Raw genomic sequence first — 10,303 nt, 5'->3', positions numbered from 1 at the left:
ATAGGTTTTCTGACAAAAACTAGGGCACCAGTGGGTGAGGCACCCAAGAGAGTTAGGTGCAATATATGTGAATCACTGTCTTGGATTTCTAAATTGTGCTTCTGTCTTGATATGAATTTCAGCCTACATGAGTTGCCCCAGGTCACACAGGAAGTCTGTGGCTAAATGAGGACTAAGTCAGCGTTCTATCTATTGGACAATCCTTCCCATAAACACTGCGAGCAAATGGGGCCTGACCAAAGCGGGTTAAATTAAGCCCTGATTCTGCAAAGATTCAAGCCTGTGCATAACTTTCCATAAGGGAATAGTCTTTCAGAAGTCCGACAAATTAAAACAATGCACATGCTTAAGTTTTTGTAACATTGGGGCCATAATAAATTAAAAAAACAGGAGAGTGAAAAGCTGACACTAGTAAAGCCATTAAGATGTTATTTCCCAAACATACCCTATGACAAACTCATTTACATGTACAACACAAAATATAAATGAATGGGAATGTTTATCCACCCGTATCATGTATATGGGTCAATAATGGATCCCGTAGGATGTCTAAGATTTGACTTCTCCATTTTGCTCACAACAGCACCTGAATGATGTTCAATTTTGCAGCCTGATCCTGTAGGAATCAAAAGGTGTTGTACCTGTACAGAGGTTGGAGGACTGAAACCATAGGCTTCAGCAAAAAAAGAACAACACTGACCTTTGAAGGAGACATAGCTGGCAGGGTAGAAGGTGCAGTGCTGTAAGGACTGACTCTGTATGTAATTCAGCCCCACATTTTCATGCATGTAGCAACATGAAAGACCGGCAGCATGCAGCTTAGCCTGACATGTCCCCATTTTCTACCCTAGGACCAAATCACTAATCCCCACAGCAGCAAGCCTTGCTCTCTTCCCCTTACCCTCACAAAGGTGCTATTTGCCACCATCTTTGAATTCAGCTGTCCCTGCTGCTGTTGAGGATGGTAATGGGCAGCAAGTGACACATATAGCGGAGGTGGAGGTGGCAGGCAGTAGTGCTGCAGAGGGAAGCGGTGCCATGTGGCAGCAGAGAGCAGTGGCCCACAGCTGCAGCTGGCTGTCCCACTGCTGTAAAAGGTTGCTGACCCCTGGTTTATAGGACTCAGCTCTTTGCAAAGCCAAGCCCTCTGAGCCAGTAAAGAACTGCTAGTTAAAATCATCTGGTCTCACAGAGGAGGGAAAGCTGATGTGCCAATGAAGTCCTCCAAAGAAGGCTTAAGTGAGCTGTAAGTGGTGCAGAGGCCTCATGCTGACTCTCTGCACGGGGTGAATTTCATCCATAATGCATAATAATAACGTTTGTTTAAAGGATCCACTGTACTTAATCAAAGATGCTTATTTAAAAAAGGCAATACATGCCAGAAATAGCACTGCTGCACACTCACCAATAACCATTTCCCTACATGAAATGAACTGAATGTCCCCTCCACTGTAGAAACAGCTCTGAAATGCACACTATACAGAAACACATTTCAAGGAAAGATTTCTTTTCATAGATCCAGTTTTATGAGGTGTTAAGAGCCAGGGCTTGCTGAGCTGCCCTAACAAATGGGAGCTGGTGACACTCAGCTCCATGCAGTATGAAACTTTAACAGTTGGGTCTGAATTGAGGAAAGGGAATTTGCTAACCAGGCAAATCCCTGTGCCAAGCTGAGGCATTTGCCCAAATGATGCTTCAGTGACTTGAACAGGTTGATTCAAAGGGCTAAAAGGCAAGAAGTGATGGGCCAGAAGCCAGAGATGACGATGGTGTAGAAGAAGGTGCAGTCCTGGGAATGAAATACAATGGAAATTAGTCACCCACACTATGACGACCCTTGTTTGTGCAGAAAACTCTGCAAAACAAGCCATTTCCTCCACATTAGGAGGGAGTACTGATCACAGTCATAGAATCAGCCTGTTTCTGTGCACAGCAAGGGGAACAGGAAGTAGTTCATGCACAGGACACCAATGCTTGTGGTCTGCAAACTGGAACTCATCTAGCCAGGTTTGATCGTACACCATGAAGCATCGAGGGAATTATGCCATTATCTTTATGGGAGCAAAACAGGGTCAATTGTAAGCTACTGATAGCAGCCTGATGTAACTGCATGCACTCTTTTTTATTCTTCTTTGGCTACACACATGGCAAAAAGCTCTCTGAGAGACTCCAATTCAAAATACGAAAGTTTAGCTCCCCTATAGCACTTTTTATTGGCAGATCTCAAAGCTAAAAGAAATAAATGTCACTATACCTTATTTATAGATAGGTAAACTGAGGTATAAAGCTGCAGAGTGAATTGCTCATGTTCCCCAGGTAGGCCAGTGACAGAGACAGGTAAGGAAACCAAGTCACCTTAGTTCCAGTCCAGTTTTCTGTCCATTAGGCTATACTCCCTTCCCAAGAAACTATAGAACGTGAGGTATGGTTGTGAAGTAATATTACTGGTAACCCATCAGTCCTTCTGGATCATGGTGTACTATGCATGAGAGCCACCCAGACCTTCAGTGCATATGCCTGGGCAGGAATTTTTTTTTGGAGGAGTGGAGGTTGAAGTAATATTATTATTACTAACAAAGTGTTATGAGTTAGTCCACAGCAAGTTTAATGCTGCCCTTCATTTATGATGGCTGCATGAGACTGTCAAGTACATTTGCATCAAAAAAAGAAAGGGAAATACAAGGTTTTTCAAGCATTTGAATGACTAGATGGAGAAGTCCTATCTGGAGATATTTTTGGGTGGTGTGTACAAGTGTTGATAACAGGAGACAGTAGAGAAAACAGAAATACAGCAAAAACATGGACTCTTCAGTCAGTACAACCTGAACAGCTCTGTTGTGTTTCCCTGGAAGAAGCCGAAAGAAGATAAGGATTCTGGGGTAGAGAGATGGCTGAAAGCTCAATGGAACTGTGAACAAAAATGTTAATGTCCTATGTTCAAGAAAGGAGCATCTTGTACGTTAGGGTAGATAAAAAGAATTAAAGATATCTGACTCCATCACCAGTTTCTTCTCCTAACTGGTATAACCTACAAATTATGGCTAGCTGCTCAGGTCAAAAAGGGTAATAGTATTACAATAAACTTTATCAGTTGTTATCCCCATAATGAAGGGGAATAGACGTTGCATGAAAGCCCCCACTGACTTCAATGTAGATACGATTTTACTTTGGGTTGATATATGTTAAAGGTAATTTTGCAACCTGGCTTGTAGTGAAAATGTGCTGGGCAGGTGAAAAAAAGACATTTTACTATTAGAATTTCCACACTCCCTTGCTATTGTGTGTATATTTTTGCCAAAGAAACGAACATTGCATGCCTAAATAACAGTAGTGTTTTCAGAGCCAGGAAAAGAAATATTCTGTAAACAACTATTTAGACATAAAAATAATTATAAAAAAATCCTGTTAAACTTCTTTGCAAAATCCTCGCTGTGCATATGTGTATTTCTGCTTTCTGAAGCTCCGTACTAGTACTTCATCTGCTATAGACATACAATTTCAAACTACCAAAAAGCAATTAGCCAATGTTAAAGTCTAATTTCTTGCCAAATGTATTTATTTATTTTAAATAGAAATGATTTGGGAGAGAGAGAAGCCTGAGCATCTGGTAAACTTCATTAATTCTCTCCTTTCCCCTGTATCTAATAATGAACTCAAATTAATTTTTAGTGCTTTTAAAATTTTTGCCAGATTATCTGCAGGTATAAGCATAGTCCAAAAATCCTGGAGCACAGAGACATTTAAAGGGAAAAAAAGCAGTGAAGGAGAAATGAGAGAGAGAGAGAGAGAAAGAAATAAAAAAGGGAAAAGGAAAAGAGATATTGAAGTATAAAAAAGAACTATGAAAGAAAAATCGACATTGCAAGCACAGTTGCAATCTTACAGAGATGTACCTGTACTTAATGGTAGCTGCTTCATAATAGTAAATTGTTCTGTGTATTGAAGTTTAGAATTAGTGATGAACGGTCAAATTTTCAACTAATATTAAATTGGCCAGGGCGTATTGACTTCCATGGTCCATGTCAGTTTAAATAAGGCAAGGCTATGTCTACATTGCCTCCATGCCATGTTGTGGAGTGCTGCTATGAAGTACCCCCTGCCTTCTTGCTTTGTTTTGAGTACTCAAACTGAGAAGAAAGGTAGCAAAGCTGTAACAGATTGCTTAACATCAGCATTGGGGCTCACTCAGGGCCATCTGAAGCTGGCTAAATTGCCTCATTTTTCGGAGTTAGTGCCCACTGAGCAGGGGCAAGTGAGTAGACGGTGTTGCATAGAGGTGTTCCTGGGCATAGCACAGATGTGGGGATGGATCTGACCAAAGTCACATTCTGGCAGGAAGTCCACATAGCAAACTACCAGAAACTTCATACATACCTGTGGGAATGCAGAATGCAAGTTACCCTGCTCTGTTATTCTTCCTCCACCCAGGATAATGGATGTACATTTTTGGCAGAGATATGGGATTCCAAGGTTGGTGGCACTAGATATGCCTTTTGGTTGCACTACATGCATGCCCCAACCCAACAAGAACTCAGAAAGATCTACTCAGTGTAGGCAAGCATAGAGCTAAAGCATAGGCACACAAGAAAGCTGTTTTGAAACAAGTGTTAGGGCTCATCTTAGGAATGTGGTCTTGTATGAACCAAATACTTCCTTGTTATAGTGGCCAGGTACTGGCAGTACCTTTATCTCCCCTGCTTTTATGTGACATAACATTGGGTAGTGTTTAGGTTACTCTGCCTCAAAATTGAGCACTTGCAGGGGGCGCTATTCAGGGATTCCCTGAGGAAAGATATACCTGAAAATGCAGGGGACCAGACTCTATGGTCCATGAGGCCCCTTTCCAGTCCTAACTTTCGATGTCTTCAGTTTAGTGTAATGCACAGATTGTTCTAGAGGCCACTCAGTTCAAGACTGTTTTATTTGCTTGGTTCATTCCATCAGCTGTCTATTCAGAGGAAGCTAAGATTGTCCAACACTGGACTACAATTTTAAAATCTTTGCTAAAGTCTGTTTATCATATAGAAGCCCACTAACTACAGTTTTTCAATAGCACTTCAATACAAAAAGATATTAACACCTCCCCCACACTAAAAACAACAAGAACAACATTAAATATTTAAAAAAACAGTGAAAAAAATCCCACGGCAAATGAGACTACAGGTAAGCTTTGGGATTCTATATTTAAGACACTTTGACCACCTCATTTTCTTTAACTATAGTGTCACTCATTTTGGCCCTTTTCTCCCCAACATGCTGTATGCCTGCAAGTCCAATGATAGAGTGTGGCAGCTGTGCCACAATGCCATCCAAAATTGACTTCCCAAAGCTATGCTGGCCTCAGCAGGGACCATGTCTGTCAACAGCATCATCCCAGGCTGCAAGAGCCAACTGGGCCAGGACATCATTGTGACCATCAAGGACAGCAAGCATGTCATGATGGTAGATGTCACCAACCTTTTTGAGAACCAGCAGCAACCCTTTGTTGAGGCCCACAAAAGGAAGCAAGAGAAATATCAGCCACTGGTATACATCCTGAGGAGCCAAAGCTATGACGTGATGGTTGAGGTGCTGATCATCAGGGCTCTCAGAGCATGGGGCCCCAGCAGTGAGAGCATCCTGCATGCCTACTATATATGCCATCACTATGCCAAGCTGATATGGCACCTCATGGTTTCTGACACCATCTGCTGGTCCAGGGACATCTGTGTGGAGCACATCACGGGGCAGTGGCAGTACGTAGACCCCACCAGACTGCTGACCAGAAGCGACACAGAGGTGACTACCTGACCGCCCCCTGCTGTTACACCTAAAAGACTTCAAGGACTTCCTAAATCCTGAACTCTTCCCTACCCCCACAATTGTATCTTGCTTGTCAATATTTGTAACTGTGTGTGTGCCTACAAACCATCTCCCTACTTAAAGACAGTATTGTTGTGTGGGATCTCCTGTATATTCTCTGCTGTATAAGCATTGCATCCACTCCCCAACTTTTCCCCCTTCCCACTCCCTTACCTCTGGGTTTAGTTGGCTACAACTTTCTTATGTAACTTAATTGTGTTCACACCCGTACCTCCCCCTCTGCCCCCCTCCCCCCATGTAGCCCCTCATTCGGGTCCCCTGTATTTTCTTATCTCTTGAATTTTGTTATCTTGTTATTTTTGTTATCTTGAACTTTAACATTTTCTAAGAAATTATATGTATAGTCCTGAGGGTTGTTTCTAATGGGAGATTAAACCGATGACAGAATTAAGACTGCAATGCTGTTTACTTACCAAATACATATATATACATTAAGTCCCATTTCCTCAAACACAGTGAGATTCCACTATACAGGTAGTTTGCATGCTCACAGTTGCAAACCTCTTTCTAGTCAGCACTCTGCCCAAGATTAACTCTTTCTCTTGGCTTCCTCCAAGAGCTATCTTCTACTAGGTCTTCTGTCTCCTGCATTATCTGGTTTTATCTACTTCTGATGCATGCTATAGGGCATTTTTACACATGCATGCTCCATAGCGGTGCTGCAATGCATGCAGTTGTATAAGTGGGACAATGTGCCACTTATACACACAAAATGGCATGGAAGGTGTGTCCCAGGATGCAAAGGACGCAAGAATACTTACTGGCAGCTCAGGAAACCACACGTGGTGAACAGGAGGCAAAATCCGTGCGGCTTGTCAGCCACCTGTTTATACAGCTGCAGCTGGCCGGTGACGTCAGCGCGGAGTGCCGGCCGGCATGGATAAAAATGGTGGCACACTCTGCGGAAGGGAGAGAGGAGACAGCACCCGAGGTCCCTGCAGTTAAAGCAAGCAGGGACATCAGTCCAGAAGGAGAGGAACGCCTGGGTCACGTGTAAGAGAAGAGAGGAAGACTGTTCAGACGACGCAGTGAATGCGGCTGCGGAGGGACGTCAGGATCGCCCTGTAAGGACCGCTGAGGGGAACCCTGAAGAGATCAGTCCCGGGAGCGAGAGACCGCGTGGAAACCCAGAGAGAGGTGCAGCCGAGAAGAACATCGTCGCTGGACCAAGAGGTGCCTGGGAGTAGGCAGGGGACTGAGTGCCTAGGCATCAGGCAGCCAGTCCCCCGGTAAAGTGCGGGGGGGCAGTTAAAGGGGCAGTACGCCCAGTCTTTGTGTTGGAGCTTTCTTTTGGGTTTTTGGGTTTGTTTTCTCCTCGAGCTCCAGGGGACACCTGAGGGCCATAGACCCGCACTGTAGTGTTAGGGAAGGGCCAGAGTGGGACCCGGTCTGAGTCCAGGCACAAAACAACGACCAGCTCGACAACGCTGTACAGGAGGCATGAGGCCAGGGTGTAGGAGTGACAGAGCCCCGAGCGTGACCGCCGGGAGGAACCTCAGGGCCATCGAGCACGCACGATGAATGACCCCGAACACTGAAGTCATCAAGTCGTGGCAGGCGAGAACGGGGTTGGGGAGTTGGGCGGAAACCACCAGCTCAGGCAAAGGCACGAGCACAGGAGGTGTATAACATCAATCACCCGGGCGAGAGCGGCTCGAGAACAACTCATTGAGTCCCGGCAGCGACAAGGTGTTTTAGTTCAAAAGTGCACCACCACAATTTTCTCCGCACTGATGTGCATTTCACCACTTATACAACTGCAAGCAATGCAGCGCAGTGCGCATCAGCTCACATGCAGAGAAAACTCAATTAATTGAGTCTGCTCCAATGGTCCAGATCTTCAGCGCATTGCAGCATGGGGGGAGGGCACTTTTAATTAGAGTGGCTCTCAGTGCCTGGAGTGCCCAGAGCATTTTGTGTATCAGCATCCCTGTGCTTACAAATGGTGGGGGGGAGCTTTAACTAAAGCTCTTTTGATGCTCCAGCAGACTTGACTAATTGAACCTGCTCCAACATTCTGTAATTACAGTGCGTTGGAGCAGCCTTGCTGCTCGTGTATAGGTATCCATACAGTCTATGAATCTGAAGCCAGCCCTCAGAGAAAATTCCTCTGACTGCAGTGGTCACCTTCTAATCAGCTTTGCTTATGGTTTAGGACTTTTGGTGGTGTTTTCTCATTGTTTCACCTATTTTTCTCCATAAAGAAACTAGTACTCAGCCAGGGATGGATCAGTTGGCAGGGGGTGCAATGGTTCACCGCACCCTGCTTTCATTCCTACTCCACCCAAAGTCCCTCTTTCCTTTTAAATGGTCTTTATGGTCTCACTACTCCAACTATCCTTCCTTTGCCATGCTGCTTTCTGTTAGCTGTTCCTAGTCATGTAGCTCCCATTTTACACACTTGCAGACTGTTTTTCTTCTTAATCCTAGCTAAAAACATGAATTCAGGTATGGAAGTATTAACTCAGCTGAACATTAGCTTAGGTGTAGAACTCACTGGGCTCACCTACATGTGACGCTATGGCACTGTCGTTACTGCACCATCATTCAGCACTTCCTTTTGGAAGTACTGAAAGATGGTGCATTGACAGCCGTTACTGTGCTGTACACAGTTATTTTTAGGCACTATTTCACCATAGTGATGTGCTATAACAGAGGACCATGTCAATATGGCTATGTAGCTGTAGCATCTTGGGTTTTGCCCATGGATGCTATGTCGCTGTACCGCATTGCTACAGCGATGTAGCATCGCATGTAGATGTGCCTACCGTCAATGAAGCATTACAGGCATTGTCCAGATGCTCAAGAAGGCTTGATTTTGTTTTATGAATCTGAAACAGAGATGCACATTTAACTATAATGATTCCAGGCAATAAAATAACATCTTTTGATTATTTTTTGCCTAGTTTGTTGTGTGTTTATATAAAATATATGATATAGCAAATGAATGCTCATTCCAATAAAGTTTTTAAAATTTTTTTGCTTCAATCTTAAATTGAATATTAGCATTCTAGGCCCCTACTTATCAGTGAAGCTTCTAGTTTCTTTTAACCTAGAGAAAAATGTGTGTTGTTTTCTATGTGATGATGCACCAAACCATCTGCACCACCCTTTTCAAAATCCTAGATCTGCCCCTCTGCTCAGGAGTATCTGTGGTTACTTACAGATCAGAGGCATATCTGCTCTTGGTCACCAACACCGTCAACATAGAGGAGGATAGGAAACTGCTTTCTTATCCCCTGATTTTTAAAATTTCCCCATTTTGGATCAGGATGAAAGACTTCACCCAGAATAGCTTGTAGGTGTGATATTCTTCTGGCAGACCCAGATTCAGGTGTCCAGTATGTCATTCTCCCAATAGTCCTACCTCTAAACTATTGGCTAATCTCTTGCTCTCTGCAGAAATTCCTGCCTGGACCTTAAAAATCTTTCCTGACAAAAGTTTTATTAAAGCCAGTCTGTTCCTGTGAAAATTGTCAGCCTTTTATGCCAAAAAATATTTGGTTGAACAATGCCCCATTAGCTCTAGCACCAGCATAACAAAATGATACAGAAGGTTCAGGAAGATATTAATTGCTAGACGTTCTCAATTAGGCAATGCAGATTAGGGCCAATAAAGAAATCAGCTAGAGCCAACCAGATCATTTTTTTTATCTAGGCAGAGTATTTTCCTGTACTATTTTCCTTTACAGAGTGAATGAGGTGGAAACTGCTGCTGCTTGGGTACATTTCTTGGAAGTAATATGTTTATTCATTTAGTAGTGTATATAATGTTTACTCTATGCCATTGGGTTCCAGGGATGGGGTACTCACTCAGACCTCCATATCTTTGGGGTTCTGTCCTTGAGTCACCATTCAGCAGAGACCGGTGCGGTGGTAAATAGTTTTATCTTGATTAGGAACAGGATTCAGCAACTCACAGCATGCAGGGAAAACTACAACTACCCACTACCAAAACCACACCAACAGGGCATCATGGGGAGAGACTGGGTCATCCCACTGCTGGCCCCTTAAAGGTACATTCCATATACCACATCCCCCTTCTTTACTCTGGGAGCTCCCTCTTAACTAGTTGGATATTCATCAGGCACTACTTTAACATGGAATGTTTCAGGATCATGGAGCCAGAGGCTACTGGCACTTGGTTCACTGGTGGGGGCTAGCCTTTACTGCTATTCCATTATATAGTCCTTGTACTTCACAGGCAATCTCACCACGTGTCCACTCTTAGTTTGCATGGTGTCATCAGGTTCCTCTGTGGGTACTGGGGGATTCTCTGGAATGTGATGAAACTCTTGCTTGTGGTGGTCTGGTTCTTCTTCTGAAGTTTGTTTTGATGCCATCTCTTGAGGTACATCAACATGTTTTGCTGGTACTGATGAGTAATCCTTTCTTAAGTGTCTTCTGTTCCTCCTGTAGACATTACCACTGAGGGTTTTAC

The sequence above is a fragment of the Gavialis gangeticus genome, unplaced genomic scaffold (assembly GCF_001723915.1).
Source record: "Gavialis gangeticus isolate Ggan-Ray unplaced genomic scaffold, GavGan_comp1, whole genome shotgun sequence".
NCBI lineage: Eukaryota > Metazoa > Chordata > Crocodylia > Gavialidae > Gavialis > Gavialis gangeticus.
This window is presented reverse-complemented; position numbering follows the sequence as displayed.